Source organism: Callithrix jacchus, chromosome 13 (assembly GCF_049354715.1).
Source record: "Callithrix jacchus isolate 240 chromosome 13, calJac240_pri, whole genome shotgun sequence".
In the NCBI taxonomy this organism is placed as follows: Eukaryota; Metazoa; Chordata; class Mammalia; order Primates; family Cebidae; genus Callithrix; species Callithrix jacchus.
Window position 1 is genome coordinate 59602390 of NC_133514.1, and position 17191 is coordinate 59619580.

General features: G+C 39.6%; 1 protein-coding gene across 13 annotated transcripts in view; it reads left to right on the forward strand.

Moving 5' to 3' along the window:
• DLGAP1 (DLG associated protein 1) overlaps positions 1-17191 on the forward strand; it is a 1035773-nt gene that overhangs the window by 604471 nt on the left and 414111 nt on the right. For 8 of the 13 annotated variants that reach the window (XM_035269693.3, XM_035269689.3, XM_035269699.3 and 5 more), the window contains one exon: positions 16587-16811. The exons of the other annotated variants lie outside the window; for them this stretch is intronic. The gene's annotated coding sequence lies outside the window, so the exon portion shown is untranslated. The remainder of the gene's footprint in view (positions 1-16586; positions 16812-17191) is intronic. 13 annotated transcript variants of the gene reach the window in all.

Here is a 17191-nt window from a genome sequence, read left to right on the forward strand (position 1 = left end):
AAGGAACCCAGTGATCTTCCAATTGTCAAATTAAATGTTCTTTTTCGGTCTTAATTTCACATTTCCTCTCGGTGGCATTTGTTACTGATGACCACTCGCCTCATTTTAAACTGCTGCCTTCCTGATTCCCTGGCTCCTGCAGGAGCCCTTCTGTCTCTTCCTTTAAATTCTGGCGTCCCCTCAGATCTGTGGCGGCAACTGTCCTGCTCTCATGCCATAATTTTCCAAATCTGAATCTGTCAGTAGAGCATTATTGCTGAACTCCAGAACCTCATGTCTTACTGTGTGTTGGTCATCCCCTGCTGGGTCTCACAGCCACCTGACATTCCTCAAGTTTAAAGTTGATATTAGCACAGTTAATTTCAATTACTTGTTACAAATTAACTATTTTGATACTGAGCAGAGAACTGGAATTTGCTTACCTCCCTAGCAGAGCTCAGAAACTACATAAGGATATGACTGGCTCTATGAACTATTTAAATCCTGGCGACATGTGCTTCTGTGCTTATGCTCTCTTTTGACCCTAAAAGTGGCTTACCCGAGTTTATCTAATTTATTCTGACATTTACATATGACTTTGCAGTTTACAATGTGCTTTGACAAATATCTTTTATTTGTCTAGCTGTCGTCTCCATCTAACCCCCTGCATTTTAAATTTTTTTTACTAGAAACTCATCCAGTTCGTAACAGTCTCCAGTTCTTATATATAGAATTGGGTAGAGTCAGACTTCAAACCTGTGTCTTCTGAGTCTACACTCCACATTCTTTCCACCACACCATGCTTTCTAAACAGTGTAGAAACTGCAGGCACTATTTAAGTTTCTGGTGATTTTACTGTCACGCTTTGGGAAACAGTCTTGGGACACATACCCATTTATTTTTTTTTTTTTTCTCAAATAGATGGACTCTTAGAGCACTTTAAAGTTGTCTTCTCATTTTATAATTGGAGAAAATGTAGTTCCGAATATTGAATCAACTCGCCCAAGATTACCCAGGTAGAAAATGAACAAGCTAGAACTAAAACCCAGGTTAGAGTTCCTGGTTTAATTTTCTTTCCTTGCATTTGTGGTTTATAAAAGAATCCTTTCCAGGCTCATGCTGTCTTACTTCTATTGAGCAATAGAATCATTCCAAGTTACATTACTATATTGGGAAAATAAATAATCCCTGTGGCCATGTTGTGATTATAAATGTAGCAGAACTGCAATTTTATAAACATACAAGTTGGATTTTTGATGGTGAGAGCTGTTGTTGAAAAGCCAAAAATTACCTAATAATCCTTTCTAGCAATTACCAGCATTGAACACTTGAATTTTGCCAGAGAAACATAAAAAACTCATAAAATTCCTAACATGAATCAGACTTTAGCTTTAAATGTTTAGTGAAACTATTGAAAATGGGAAGCAATTAACAAGAAGTAATTCTTTCTGAAAAATAAGAAGTGTGTATTGATCGCTGTCAGGTCAACAAGACCTTTTACATTAGTAGACATTGCTTCCTGGATACCTTGAAGTAAGCCTTGGGTGGAGTGGAGTGAGAGAAAGAGAGTTTTGCCCTAACTGGTCGTGAAGTGCAAGGCAGTGCAACACAGTGAGATGCAACACAATCATATTTACCTCCTAGCTATTGGGGAAGAATTATGGGGTGAGAAATGTGGCAATAGATGTACTGAATATACTCTGGAAAAAAAGTGGGGCGTAAACTCAACATGCCCAGTGGCAGCAGAGAAAAGTTAGGAAACTTGAAGATACTCCATTATAATGTTAGTAAGTTTAGTGGTGACCTGGTATATAACACATCAGGAAAATACCCAATGGTTGGTTTTTTTTTTTTTTTTTTTGAGACAGTTTCCTTCAGTCACCCAGGCAGAAGTGCAGTGGCACGATTTGGCTCACTGCAACCTCCACTTTCCAAGTTCAAGCGATTCTCCTGCCCCAGCCTCTGGAGTAGCTGGGACTACAGGCGTGCACCCCACAGCTGGCTGATTTTTATATTTTTAGTAGAGATGGGGTTTCACCATGTCGGCCAGGCTGGTCTTGAACTCCTGACCTTAAGTGATCTGTTCACCTCGGCCTCCCAAAGTGCTGTGATTACAGGTGTGAGCCACTGCACCTGGCCCCAGTGCATTTTTAAAATGCTGTTTTACATTCAAGGCATTTGATGTCAAAAGAAAGATATCTTAGGTGTGTGATACCCTGCAGAAACTCCATCTGGGAGCTGACGGTCATCTCCCAGGCAGTGTATCTAACTGTGTGCCTCTGTCTCACAGTGCTGTGTGTACTCATTCTTCCTTATATTTGTCACTTTCTTAGCTTATAGGCTGAGAGCACAGGTTTGAAGATCAACCATGGCTTTGTCACTTACTAGTTGCCATGTGGCCTTGGGCCACACTGACTGAGCCTCCATTGACTTTTCCATAAAATGCAAGTGATAATATTGTAGAACTGCTATAAAGATTAAGTGAGATAACATAGATGAAGCACTGTACTTAGCGCAGTGCCTGGCTTGTCATAACATGCAATCACTTGTAGCTATTACAATGTATCGCCTTAATATCTAGCACATTTCAGGCAGTTCCTATTTATAGCATGACTCAAGAATTCTACCTTGACCATTGGATTTTTCCACCACTGCCAGATGAGCTTGTTAAAGTAGTACTATGGCTATGGGGCCCTCTTGGGCAAAAATCATCAGTAGCTCCCTCTTATCAAATCCAGTAAGTCCAAAATTTAAAGTCATTCACAATCTAGCCTCAACCTAACTTTTGGTTTTGTCTCCCAATTAAACTCACCAGGAATCTATATGCTTTGTACGTGATATACTGTGTATTTTTAGCGAACTAAAGGAATGCTACCCTTGCACTTGAAAATTTTGAAATGTCAGTAGATGGTATCAAGTTTCCTTACCTGCTAAGAGTTACAAATTTGCCCATAGGCACCTTCAAACAAAGCTAAGGATTTGAGGTGAATTTCAAGTGTTTCTCAAGTGCCTACAAAGGAGATTAAAATTACCCAAAATGCCTGCGAAACTGAATACCAGAAAAAGGTCAAAGCCGTTCAGCAATCTTTCCTGTTGATCAACTTTACCTATGTCCAGGTATCTTCACGACTTGGTATTCATGTTATTTTGACAAAATTCTCATTGGACTGTGCATGTCACAGACCATTCAAATTCTTTTTGTCCATCACTTTGCAAATAGACTGTGTGTATCTCTTGAGAAACCTGTGCGGATCGATGCTGATAGGCTGCCCTGTGTACAGGTTCCTAAGCTCCGCATCTCTAGTGCTTGCAACTTCTTTCCAGAGTTTTGCCTTTCTTTCAACTTTAGCTTCACAGTATTTCTACCACCTGCCCCCCTTTGTTTCCAGTATCTGCCTCCAGTCGTCCTAGTTCAAGACCTCATCACTGAGACCTGTGGCTGGTCTATCATCACATTCGACTTCTTGGTGGCCCTCCTTCCACTTTCTCTTCCTGCCCACGACCCCCAGGAAGGGTAGTCTCTGCCCAGAATGCCAGTCCCTGGAGCAACCCGTAACACAGGTAGAAACCATTCTTTCAGAGAACACTTAGAGAGAAAGTCTTCAGAGACATAGTTAATGACTCCAAGGAGTTCTGAATCCAAAACTAGAGAATTCCATTCTCTAGTTCCTGAATCCAAAGTGCTGTAATTCACTTCCCTGAATGGCATTTTATTCCCCCTTTGATGTCTGTGTTTGGTTCGTTGTTTGCTGGTTTCTATCTCTTCTCACCTAACTGTTACATCTTAAAGAGAGCTTGGAAAACATCTAGCAGAGTATTTTTATTTTACAGAAGAAACTGCGACTCAGAGGTTAAATGACTTCTTCGGCATATATTCATTCAAAATTAGAATTATTCTGTGTGCTGGCTTCTACTGTGTTCAGTTTATGCACTTGAAATCTTAGTCTGGATGGCTTGGTTTTCATAGCAACAGACACGATATCAGAATAACAACAACAAAGCACATTTAGTCCACGAGCCCAGTAATAACAGCTATGGTATATTTCATAGTTCAGCTTGAATAGAGAGATGATTGCAAGAACCAAAGAAATGCAAATATGCAAGCAATCTTGATTCTTCAGCATGTTAATAACCTAGCACTTCCTTCTCTGTCATATCCTTTAGCTTATTGTCAGACTTAAGGAAACTTGTAAAACTGGTTCCTTTCTTTTTAATAAAACTGATGATGATAATGAGAGAGGAAGAGCCAAGGGGTGGGGTACAGTGGTTCCTTGAACCTGGTTTCCTTTTCTTTATCTCCTTTCTACAATCTTCATCACCACCACTACCCTTTCAAATCCTCAATCTATAAAGAAAAACATCTGCTTATTTTGAATTTTTTTCCGAAATTTTACCTTTTCCCCCAGGTACTAACTCTCCCATATATACAATTTGCACAATATAAGCAAAATGATTATTTCTCTAGCAGAGTATTTACTACATAGCCTTACATAACTATAATGCTGCATTAAATACCCAAAGTGGCTGGGTGTGGTGACTCACACCTGTAATCCCAGCACTTTGAGAGGCCGAGGCAGGTGGATCACAGGGTCAGGAGTTCGAGAACAGCTTGGCCAATATAGTGAAACCATCACTTGAACCCAGAAGGCAGAGATTGCAGTGAGCTGAGATTGTGCCACTGCACTCCAGCCTGGATGACAGAACGAGACTCAGTCTCAAACAACAACAACAACAACAAAAAGCATGCTTCACAATTGTCAGAGCCAGCTTCTCTTACTTATACTGAAATTTACTTAATAGCGAATGATGGTCAAACAGAGCAGCTCCTTGATGTTTACTCAGTACCTGTCTAGTGACTTCACAAACCCTCACATTTATAAATACTAGTGTAGATCATTACTCTATAAAATGATGTCCAATATTATGTAATATATACAGTAATACTCTAGCTGACTCCCCCAGAAATGAGAGCAAGTAGGTAACAACAAACCGGCAGAGAAATGGATATTAGGCTCCTTGGACTTTAGCCATCACTCTTAAACTGACCTCCAGTGCTTCCCCTCATAGCCCATGGGTGCTGACTGCTGTCTGCAGGGTTCTTGGCACCTAGTGCAAATCCCTGCCTTCTGTAACAAACACCGCTTTTGCTTTCTGGGAAATTTAGTAAAGATGCCTCTCAACTTACGATGTGGTTATGTCCCAATAAACCTATTGCAAACTGAAAATATCATTAAGTCAAAAATGCGTGTAATACACCTAAACTTACCAAACGTCATAGCTTAACCTACTTAAATGTGCTCAGAACATCTACATTAGCCTACAGCTGAGCAAAATCACCTAACACAAAGCTTATTTTGTAATAAAGTGCTGAATAGCTCATGTAATTTGCTGAGTACTGTACCAAAAGTGAAAAAGAGAATGATTGTATGGGTACTCAAGGTACAGTTTCTGTTAAATGTGTATTGTAAAGTCAAAAATATCCTGCCAATTCATCATAAATCAGGAACTGTCTGTATAGCGTATGTGCAACATGGGACATCCTGATGCTTTCTTTATGCGGTTTCTTCCTACCCTTCCCACCCTCTCTTCCATGCACATCCCTGCTATAACCATCAGCTCATTTCCCACACCCTTCTACAAGCATCAGCTCCTAGATTAGGTGGGAGGCAGTGAAGCCTAATGGTTATAAGCACAGACTCTGAGGCAAGCCTCCCTCTCCTGGCTTACTGCCCCCTCCCTTATTACTTGGGGTAAGTTACTTTGTGCTATGCTTTTTTTCATTTATAGAGGAGGAAATCAATAGTACCTGCATTGCAGAATTCTTAAGAGGATTTGATGAGTTGGAATATATAAGGAACTTAAATAGGGCTTCTGAAATAGAAATTTCTTCCTTTAGTATATCTTGTTCAATAAATAACTAAACTATTGGTGGACACTGTGGAAAAATAACTCAGAAGTTTCAGAGTATATAGTGATTAATTTACAGCTTTTTACAGAAATCATCATGCTAACCTCATACGGCTAACCAGGGCCACTTCCTTACTTAGGGTGGTTATGTTAATTGTATGTTTTATATTGTTTCACTTGGCCATTTATAAAAGTTGGTCTGAGTTTGAAGAAAGGGTTAGATTTTCAAGATAAAGGGGGAATGGTAGAAAACCCATAACTTAATTTTCTAATAAAATTATTTCCTCTACAATTGTCTTATCCTACATATTAGGAGCAGAGGTAGAAATAGAAAAAATGTGATACATGGGTCTCTGTCTCATCAGTGAAGATATTACATTGTACATGTTCTTAGAAGCTAAAGGGAAGAGTTCCTGGGTAGCAGTTCAGTAAATACTGTTGTTTATGATAACGATGATAATGACATTATAGCATGTGAGTGAGTGCTTGAGCTCCATACCAACTGAGCAAGGGGTCAGGATTTTCTCCACTCAAAGTTTTATAGGTTACGACTATGAGGGCTTTAGGTAGATCTGAGAGGACTGGAACTGAGTTGTATCTGTTGTACAGTTTTTCATAGTCCCTATTTAAAGCTGTTCTTATCTGAGTCCAGCAGACCTTTCCCTGTGGAAAGTGTTATCTACCAAACATTGGTGCAGATTGGGATTGCACACGCTGTCCTGCCCACTCTTGACAGATGGCAGGGAGCCCAAGCCGTCCATATGCTGCTCTGTTCTCCGAGAAGACACGGGCATGAAAACAGATTTGACTGGTGCAACTGTAACCGTGGGTGTCTCTGAAGCAGCGTCCCTGTCCTTGGGCTATTCAGCCCCAGATGAGGTTCCAGCAAGTTGAATATAGTCTGTGGTGGACAACAGAGCAAATCCAGCCCTCAGATGTTGGGAGAGAAGTCTATGAATATCCCTGGGGATTTTAATTTGCTCACTTGAGCAAGGGTGACCACAGCTCAGCATCGACCTGGTTCTACACTGTCCTTTTCTGCTGATGGGCATCTCGCTATAGTAGAGTAAGGAATTTTCTCTGTTTTCATTGACTTTTACTTTATAGAAGTTCCTCAAAACATTAAAAATAGAATTACCATCTATCTAAGGTCTAAGACTTGTCAGGACTTACTGTTCTTTCCTAAAACCGGTAAGATGTCTTCAGATGACCACAGAGGAAGTCTACAGAAAAAAAAAAGGTTTTAAAATAAGTTTTCAGAGAGATGACATTCTCCCAAAAAAGAAAACTTGAAATTTTGCATCCAAATGTAACTGATATTTCAGAAATAGCTTGTTCTATGCCAGTATGCTGTTTTCCTTGTTTTAACTTTTCTTCCTCTTTATGATTATTATTTTTAAGATGCAAAGGCTTAATTGATCTTAAAACTCTCCAGGGCACAAAGGAATTCCCAGGAAGTGATAAATCATATATTATGTTTGGAATTCGGTTCAAAATGTCCTTTTTAAGTTGCGATTAGCAGCTTCCATCTTTGTTCCTTTTTAATCTCCTCAATTACCTTGCTAAGTCATAACTAGGCTCCCCCTTCCATGAGCTGCACTGCAGTGAACTGCCACTTGACCAAGTCACCCACTATTTTAAGTCTGCATGAGGTTCATAGAGAGTTTGACTGAAGCTCAGTTAGTGTGCTTTTAGCATTTTCTTATTTTTGTACATGATTGTCAAGCTGAGCTTATTAAACTCAGCTTATGATAAAACTATTAAAGTTCTTCTTAAAAGAAGCCATAGTTTCAAAAGCAAGAAAACAAATCACCTAATTTAAAATGGACAAAGGACCTGAATAGACATGTCTTAAAAGAATTAATTTATATAAATAAATGGACAACAGGCATATGAAAAACTGTTCAACATAACTAGTCATCAGGAAAATGCAAACTAAAACGATAGTCAGATACCACCTCACACCTGGTACAACGGCTATTATCAGCTGGGTATGGCAGCTCTTGCTTATCATCCCAGTTTGCGAGGCAGAGACAGGTGGACGGCTTGAGCCCAAGGACTCAAGACCAGCCTGGGCAACATTGGGAAACCCAGTCTCTACAAATATACAAAAATCAGCCAGGTGTCATGGTATGCACCTATAGCTCCAGCTCCTTGGAAGGTGGAAGGATAGCTTGAGTCCAGGAGGTGGAGGTTGCTGTGAGCCAAGATTGCACCATTGCACTCTGGCCTGGGTGACAGAGAGAGGTCCTATCTCAAAAAAATAATAATAAAATGGGCCATTATCAAAACAATGAAAGATAACAAATACTGGCAAGGATATGGAGAAAAGGAAACCCTTGTACACTTTTGGTAGGAACGTAAAATAGTACAGCCACTATGGAAAATAATATAGAAGTTCCTCAAAAAATTAAAAGTAAAACTACCATCAGATCCAGTTATCCAACTTCCGAAAGATATTTCTGACTTTCAAGATATATATCCAAAGGAAATGAAATCAGTAGTTGAAGGGAGACCTGCACTCCATGTTCACTGCAGGGTTATTCACAATAGCCAAGAGATGGAATCAATCTAAGTGTCCATCAGCAATGAATGAATAAAGAAAATGTGGTTTGGCCAGGTATGGTGGCTCACACATGTAATCCCAGTACTTTGGAAGGCCAAGACAGGTGGAGCCCCTGAGGTGAGGAGTTCAAGACCAGCCTGACCAACATGGTGAAACCCCATCTCTACTAAATACCAAAAAAATTAACCAGGCGTGGTGGTGTATGCCTGTAGTCCCAGCTACTTGGGAGGCTGAGGCAGGAGAATTGCTGGAACCCAGGGGCAGAGGTTGCAGTGAGTCGAGATCATGCCATTGCACTCCAGCCTGGGCAACACGAGTGAAAGTCTGTCAAAAAAAAGAAGAAAAGAAAGAAAGAGAGAAAGATAATGAGAGAAAGAAAGAAAGAGAAAGGAAGGAAGGAAAGAAGGAAAGGAAGGAAGAAGGAAGGAAGGAAGGAATGAAGGAAAGGAAGGAAGAAGGAAGGAAGGAAAGGAGGGAAGGAAGGAAAAAAGGAAAGGATGGAAGGAAGGAAGGAAAGAAAGAAGGAATGAAAGGATGGAAGGAAGAAGGAAAGGATGGAAGGAAGGGAAGGAAGGAAAGGAGGGAAGGAAGGAAAAAAGGAAAGGATGGAAGGAAGGAAGGAAAGAAAGAAGGAATGAAAGTATGGAAGGAAGAAGGAAAGGAAGGAAGGAAAGGCTGGAAGGAAGGAAATATGGAAAGGATGGAAGGAAGGAAGGAAAGAAAGGAATGAAAGGATGGAAGGAAGAAGGAAAGGAAGGAAGGAAAGGAGGGAAGGAAGGAAGGAAAGGATGGAAGGAAAGAAAGGAAGGAAGGAAAGGATGGAAGGCAGGAAGGAAAGGATGGAAAGAAGGAAAGAAAGGATGGAGGGAAGGAAGGAAGGAAGGAAAAGAAAATATAGTTTATATATTAAAAATTGAACACTCTTTAGTCTTAAAAAAGAACAAAATGTTGGCACTTGCAACAACGTGGATGCATCTGGAAAACATTATGCTAATAAGGAAAGCCCAGCACAGAAAGACAAATACTACACCATCTCACTTAGATGTGGACTCAGAGTGGAGCTCATAGAAGCAGAAAGTAAAATGGTAATTACCAGCGCCTGGGGGAAGGGAGAGGATGGGGAGATGTTAAAGGATACAAAGTTCCAGTTAGACAGGATAAATAAGTTCTGCAATGTACTATAAAGCATGATGACTATGGTTAACCTGTGCTGCACTGTTCATGAAAATTGCTAAGAGAATAGATATTGAATATTCCCCCCACCTAAAAATAAAATAAAATAAAATTACCTATCTTAGGGAAAAGAAAAAGCCATAGTGACAATTGGAAGGGCTTTTCATTAAGGCAGCATTGGTGAGTTGCTACGAAAGTAAAATGTAATCAGTTTTCAGTTCAAATTAGTGACAGGTTTCCCATTTGTCATTTATTTCAATACTATTCTTTTGGTTTCTGTTTGGAAAAGTACGTTATCCTTGTAATGTTTCATGTCATGTTCCTTGCAACATCCACGCAGTGTTTCTAAGCTAGCAAGACACGTAGTTGTAGATTAGGGAGATGATGTAATTTTCAGCCATAGTATATTCTTACATAGAAAGCTAACTAAGGAGTGAAACTTCTGTCAGCTGAGATTTGATCTGTTGGGAAATTTTAAGTCCCAGAGTATCTATATTTGAATACAGCCATAGAAAAGTAATTGTTCTCTCTCTTCTTGTATTAATATGGAAAATAGATAAGGTAAATATATCCTTCTTAAGGAAAATTCAGAAATTTTTTTATATTCCATTTTGAGTGATAAATAGAAGCTATGTTTAATAGAAATATTTACCATTTTATCTGTAGTTCCATAACAGCTTCCTGCAAAAAATTCAAAACATCTCTTTCTGGTTGGGCATGGCGGTTCACACCTGTAAACCCAACATTTTGAGAAGCCGAGGTGGGAGGATTGCTTGAGCCCAGGAGTTCAAGACCGGCTTGAACAAAGTGAGACCCCATCAAAGCAGAATTTAAAGATTAGCCAGGTGTGATGGTGCATACCTGTAGTCCTAGCTACTCAGGAGGCAGGAGGATGGCTTGAGTCCAGAAGGTCAAGGCTGCATTGACTCCATCCAGCCTGTGTGACAGTGAGACCTTGTCTCAAAACAAAACAAAAAACAGTCTCTCTTCCTGCTAAGGAATCCTGATGAAGAAGTAAAGACTGTAGAACTACAACTGGAACAAACTGAGATCATCTGGTTCAGTGGTTTGTTTTTTTTTCTTCAGCTGCAGAAACAATTTTCAAATAAACACTTATACAGAAGGCCTGATCTATAAACAGGTTATGGTTCTGGATGGAGCAGGAAACAGAGTTCCCCCAGCTGGGCTTCCCCCAACCCTAGCCCTTCACAGTCAGCCAAAGGACTTTTTCAAATCACAATTCTAGCCCCACTTCAAACTCTTTTAGAACCAAGGAAACAAAGACTTGGAAAGAAAATTTAACTTGGTCAAACTCACCTAACCATCCCTGGAGCTGAGGCCTCAGTGAGTCAGGACCCTTGTGGACACACCAGCCTCCCACAGCTCCATGTGCTCCCATCAGAGGCATGCCCCGTCACCTCCCTGGCCTGGCATTTCTGCAGAGCACTTGTGACCTGTCAGATATTTATGTATTTATATATTTAAATATGTTGATTCATCTAACATGTTCACTCTGTTTATTTTGTTTCTTCCGCTAGACTGTAAGCTTCTCGAGGGAAGGGCTCTGTATTTAGTTTGTTCCCTGAGCTGTCTCCAGCACCTAGACTAGTTCCCATCTCATAGTAGGTGCATATTAATAGTACCTGGAAGAATAAACCTCCCACATTAGGCTTCATATTAGGTCAGCCTCTTCCACTAGATTGTGAGACCCTAGAGGAAAAGAACAAGTTTCATTCATTTGCATTTGCCTCACAGAACTTAACACAGTAGGTGCTCTGACAACAGTTATTGATGTGAATTGAAGTTGTCTCACCTAAAACAATAAAATATATGAAGTAAAGCATTAGAGTTGTTGGGAGAACAAGAAATCTTCTTTTGGTTTATTAAAGTTCAGATATCCATGCAGAACAGATTAATATGTAACAAACTTTTATTTCCAAAATATAAATCGGACTAAGAAGAATAAATCGTTGGTTGTTTCTTGGGGCATTAAATACCATACATCAGCAGTTTCAAAACTTGAGTGCATATCAGCCTGAAGCGCTTGCTAAAGCACAGTTTTTGATTCAGCAGGCCTTGAATCTGAAAATTTGCATTCTAACAAGCTCCCAAATGATGCTGCTTCTAGGGGTCCAGGGACCCACTCTGATAACCAGCTGCCATTGACTGACTTTTCACTGCTGTATGCTAATTTGACATTAAGTAAATATTCAACCTCTGGCACATGCTAAACCTGTAGCAGCTAAGTAGATGTTATCAATTCACGTCTTTGGCAGCCCAGCTTCAGTAAGAGAAGAAGGAGAAGTGCTATGATTCGGTAAAAGGAATCAAGTCTTGTTTATTTCAGTTCCTGCTAAATAGTTCACAAAAGAGCCATCAATCAGCTCATTAGAAAACTGGCTTGGATTGCCTTTCTGTAGGACTGAAAATTTATATCATGTGCTTGCTGGGTGATTCAATTAACTACAGCATACCATGTCATCATATACCCCACAATGAGACATATTCTAGTCACTCAACAACTTGAAAGTGAGCAAACAACTTCCTACTTATTCCAAATGTTCTAATCCATCTACTGACAGTCTAGGGAATACGCTTCTCTTGATAATCAAATAAAATGACAGTTCTAATTATGAGGGTAAAAGAAGAAACCTTTAAATAAGGATCTAATCTTGATTTATTTGTATGACTAATACCTCTATTGCCTTCCCCTACCCTCAGAAAAAGGGTTTATTTAATTTATTTGAGATAATTTATGCAAAATCAATTAATTCAACAAATATTTATTGATTACAGTTGATAAGCCAATCACTGTGCAAAAAGTAATCAAATAAGTATAAGATTCAGACTTCATCCTAAAAAACTGCGCAAAAACTGCATCCCAAACATGGCTCAAGGTAGGTGCCCAGTTAATGCTTTTGTCCTCAGGGAGAACACAAGTTTACCTGATAGGCATTTACCATTTAAAACTTTCTAATAGGAATTTGCTCTGGTTGTACTCATCTAAGTGTTTCTCAACTCACAGCTGGAGAAATTAAACTCTGGAGTGTTTAAATATCTTATCCTCCAGCAGTTCGTGGGCCAAAACCAGGATTAGAACTATGACTCCTTCTAATTCCCAGCAAGCAACGAGCCTTACAGGTTTTATAGAAATCTTGTCCCACCTCCACTCAACCTTCTCTGTTGGTGGCTCATGTTTTTTTAGACACTGTTGATGTCATCAGAAAGATTCCTATTCTAATTTTCTGCAATATTTTTATATATTTAGAAAATGAGGTATCCCTTTCCAATCCTTTATTTCTGTCCAAGAAAGGAGGTGAGTCACTCCATTGAAGCTTGCTCCAAATACAGCTCCATAATCAACTTCCCCCGGACACTGCAAAGGCAGGCACTAGCAGATGGCAATGATTCCTAATCGCCAATTTTGCCCTTTTGCCAAGCAGCCATTTTTAGTTTTCATCGTTCTAGAGTTCCCTCAGAAGATGGAAAAATTTCAGTCCACCTGAGGTCACCTACCCAAATGTTTCTGTTTTGTCCTAGCTAAATGGCTGTCAAATTTGAATTGGCCTATAGAAAGCAGCAGGTTTTAATGGATGAAAATTTTGGTCTCAGACTACCTGTTTATTTCCTTAAATCCAGACACCACTCTCCATGCATTGCCTTAAATCATCAAATTTCTCTCTCTTAATTTCCTTTCATTGTGCAATGCAAAATAATAATAACAAAGAAATTGGCAACAAATATATTACCTTCTCACTACTTTGAAAATGAAGGTGTTGGAGGAAAGCTATCCTCAGTTTAGTGAGAAAAAACTCCAAATGACTGCTTTTGTGACTCTTTAGCATTTGGATAATGATGTGATAGTCCACATGCCCACTGGAAAGAGGATACTTTCATTATTCCTTAATATTAGCTAGGGATACTCGATAGCCAACAGCAGGTATTCATTTTTGTAGTCCAGCTATTAACTTGTAAAAGTTTTTGATCATGAAAAAAAGGGCAGATAATGACTTCCTGTTCCTATGCTTCTGAGAAGGACACTCTTAGGAACTTCTCATTGAACCCACAAGAAATAACCCCAGGTCAAGAAAGCTGCAGTTTTATCTGTGTGATTCCTGAACTTAAATCGACTTTATAATAGAAGATGGGGACTTTATTTTTTCTCGAAAACTCAAAATTGGTTAAACATATTATCTAGGCAAGAGAAATTTCTATATGTAATATAGAAATGGAGTTTTCCAGAATTCTAGATAAATAGAAAGGGAAAATTCATTGAAGGTGTCTTTTAAGATGGGCAGTCAACAGCAACCAAACCCATGTATTCAGCACACTAGAAGGACACCAGAAATACAGCATGTCTGTGATCCCTGCTGTTCAAAGAATTTTCTATCTATTGACTATTGTACTATTTATTGGAAGAACCAAGAGAAAAAGAAAGAGAGAGTTTTTAATTTAACTACTATCTCAGTGAAATAAAAGTAATTATCCTCACTAAAAAAAAAAAAAAAAAAATCGGCCGGGAGAGGTGGCTCACGCTTATAATCCCAGCATTTTGGTAGGCTGAGGCGGGTGGATCACGAGGTCAAGAGATCGAGACCATCCTGGTCAACATGGTGAAACTCCGTCTCTACTAAAAATACAAAAAATTAGCTGGGCATGGTGGCGTGTGCCTGTAATCCCAGCTACTTAGGAGGCTGAGGCAGGAGAATTGCCTGAACCCAGGAGGTGGAGGTTGCAGTGAGCTGAGATCACGCCATTGCACTCCAGCCTGGGTAACAAGAGTGAAATTCCACCTCAAAAAATAAAAAATAATAAAAATAAAAAGCAAGAAAATAACCCTATCAATAATATCAGCAAATTAGTATCTCCTGTTCTCAGATCTTACTACTAGACAGTCGGTCCCTTTGGGAACACAGCTTGAGACTTACAAATCACAGTTAATGGTTCCCAATATGACCAGTGGCATTAATGTGGTACAAAAGTGCAGGTTAACTTTATTAATGGTCAAAGACTGAAAGCTTAACTTTAATCACTTGGTTTTGGGGATCTTGAGTCTTGAATAAGGGAACTTAGATGCTAAAAACCTGTAGGCCCTGACCCTAAGCAGTCTTTCCTGCCTTTGGTACAAAATCTCACTTAGGAAAGATCTTCAGCAAGTCATTTCAACTGTTTAGGACAGAAACTACTTTTACCAGCCTTTGCCTCCTATCATTAAAGGCTGTCATAGCAATAAACACTCAGGTAGTTTTCGGTATAAAATTATCTCTGTTCCTTAGATTTTCCAATGTAGAGAAAAGTTCGTTTCTAACTTATGATTCTAAATATCACCACCATATTTTTGTAGAGTATGCTTTGTTTCTACTGATTTCAGCAACCCAGGCTAAAATTTTCAAAACACAAACTATGTCTAGTGACCAGAACAGTAAAGAGGATGAATGAGGCCAGAGTCGGTGGCTCACGCCTGCAATCCCAACACTTTGGGAGGCCAAGGTGGGTGGATCACCTGAAGTCGGGAGTTCGAGACCAACATGGCCAACATGGAGAAACCCTGTCTCTACTAAAAATATAACAAATTAGCTAGGCATGGTGGCACATGCCTATAATCCAAGCTACTTGGGAGGCTGAGGCAGGAGAATGGCTTGAACCTGGGAGGCAGAGGTTGCAGTGAGCCAAGATCTTGCCATTGCACTCCAGCCTGGGCAACAAGAGTGAAACTCTGTCTCAAAAAAAAAAAAGATGAATGAGGTGTCCTAGTACTGTGCTGTAAGCATTTTACAAACTGAAATATGCAAGCGTTTGCCTCTTAACAACATTTATTATTCTAGATTTTAGGAACATGCTAGCCCTGGCATGATACTTCAAACACATTTTTGTAGGCTTATTACTTTTTATATAGTTTATTAAAAGTGTATCATAATTAACGCAAAATTGAATGTTACTTATCTTATCGTATTTAAGGATGTTTTCTTATGGAGAAAAAGTTCATTGTAATTTAGCCTAAATGGTTTATTTCTCTCTTCTTAAGAATGGCAGATAAACATATAAGCAAGCATACATAGCAAATCTATTAAAAATACACATGGCTGTCTATGGCAGTGGCCACCAGCCTAAACTACAGATCAGGATCAAGAGAACATTCTGAAAATACAAATGGCCAGGCCAAACCCTAGGCTTTTAAGAATGAGGGCCAGAAATCAGTATTTTCCAAGAATACTGATGAAGATCCTGAATCATAGCCAACCAAATTTAACAGAAAATTTTTCTCTTAAATTTATGCACTATTTTTGAGATATTTAGTCTATTAAACTATGAGTGCCTAGTTTTAGTCCTATATGACAACCATCTCTAAGTAATACATCATGAGATTATTTATACTTCCTAAATATGCCACATTCAGAATCACGCACATATCCCTCTCCCCCATTACACCGTCTCTTTGTATACTGTGTTCTTCTCATTTTGCCCATGAGCCAAGTGAACAGGGAATTCTGTCCGACTCTGTTCGGTACAATGCCTAGAACATTGGCACTGATAACTGTTAAAAATAACAGCAGGAATTGCACATTGCTTTCATACGCCAAACATTTTTTCAGTGCAGGTATAGCGGGTTGGAAAATTTACAGTCACAAATCATATGTGCAGGAGCATAACTTTTTATTAGTTTCTACAACTAAATTAGACTTAGCTCTTAAGGCTCCAATTATAGTCAACATGTAGAACTCAAAATTCTGCTGCCATGAAGGCTGTCTCTTTAGATAAATGTTTGATGAAACTGAATATTCTTCCATTCTGCTGGGAGGCTCACTAAGCATCCTGGGTAGGTTATATCCTCACAGCCTGGCCTTCTAGCCTCTGACCTAAGGCTCATCCCTCCTGGTCGTTGGCATCTGCTGAGAGGTACCCTGGCCTTCAAATCTTCTATATGGCCAACTGTTGATGATACCTATGGTCTCTTTCACAGCCTTTGATCTTGAAGTGGGTGTACCTGTGTCCTCCATGCCCACCCACACACCTCTTCCTGCATGTTGACAACTCCTGAGGAATCTTCACTTCTTCCTTCCGCCTCTAGCCAAGAACTGAGAGGCTCTCCGAGGTCACGCATCCTCCATATCAGCTCCAGCCTGAATCAAGCCTACACTGGAGGTTTCTATTACAGGCTTGCTGTCTTCACCAGCTTGGAATTCAGGCAAGAGATCTGGGATAGTTTCCATCCATATTTTATCTGAGTATTTCTATTGCCACACCAGGTATTGACCCTAGGAGGTGGTAGGATGAGATATGAACCTTCTAGTGGCACCAGTCATTGTTTATAAACTGTTTATAAACTGAGGGTCAAGAAATAATGTAGTGTTCATGGCCAATGTTTTTAAATGAAATAGAAGAGGATATAGGCCAGGAAAGATCAAATCGGATAGAATATATTGCTGTACTTTGGTTTCCTAATACTTTATCAGGAAGTAAACTACATTCCTCCGACCTGGGGGATATTGGTTCCAGGGCCCTCACCACGGCCCCACTGACACTGAAATCCATGCATGCTCCTCTCCGATATAAAATCATAGAGTA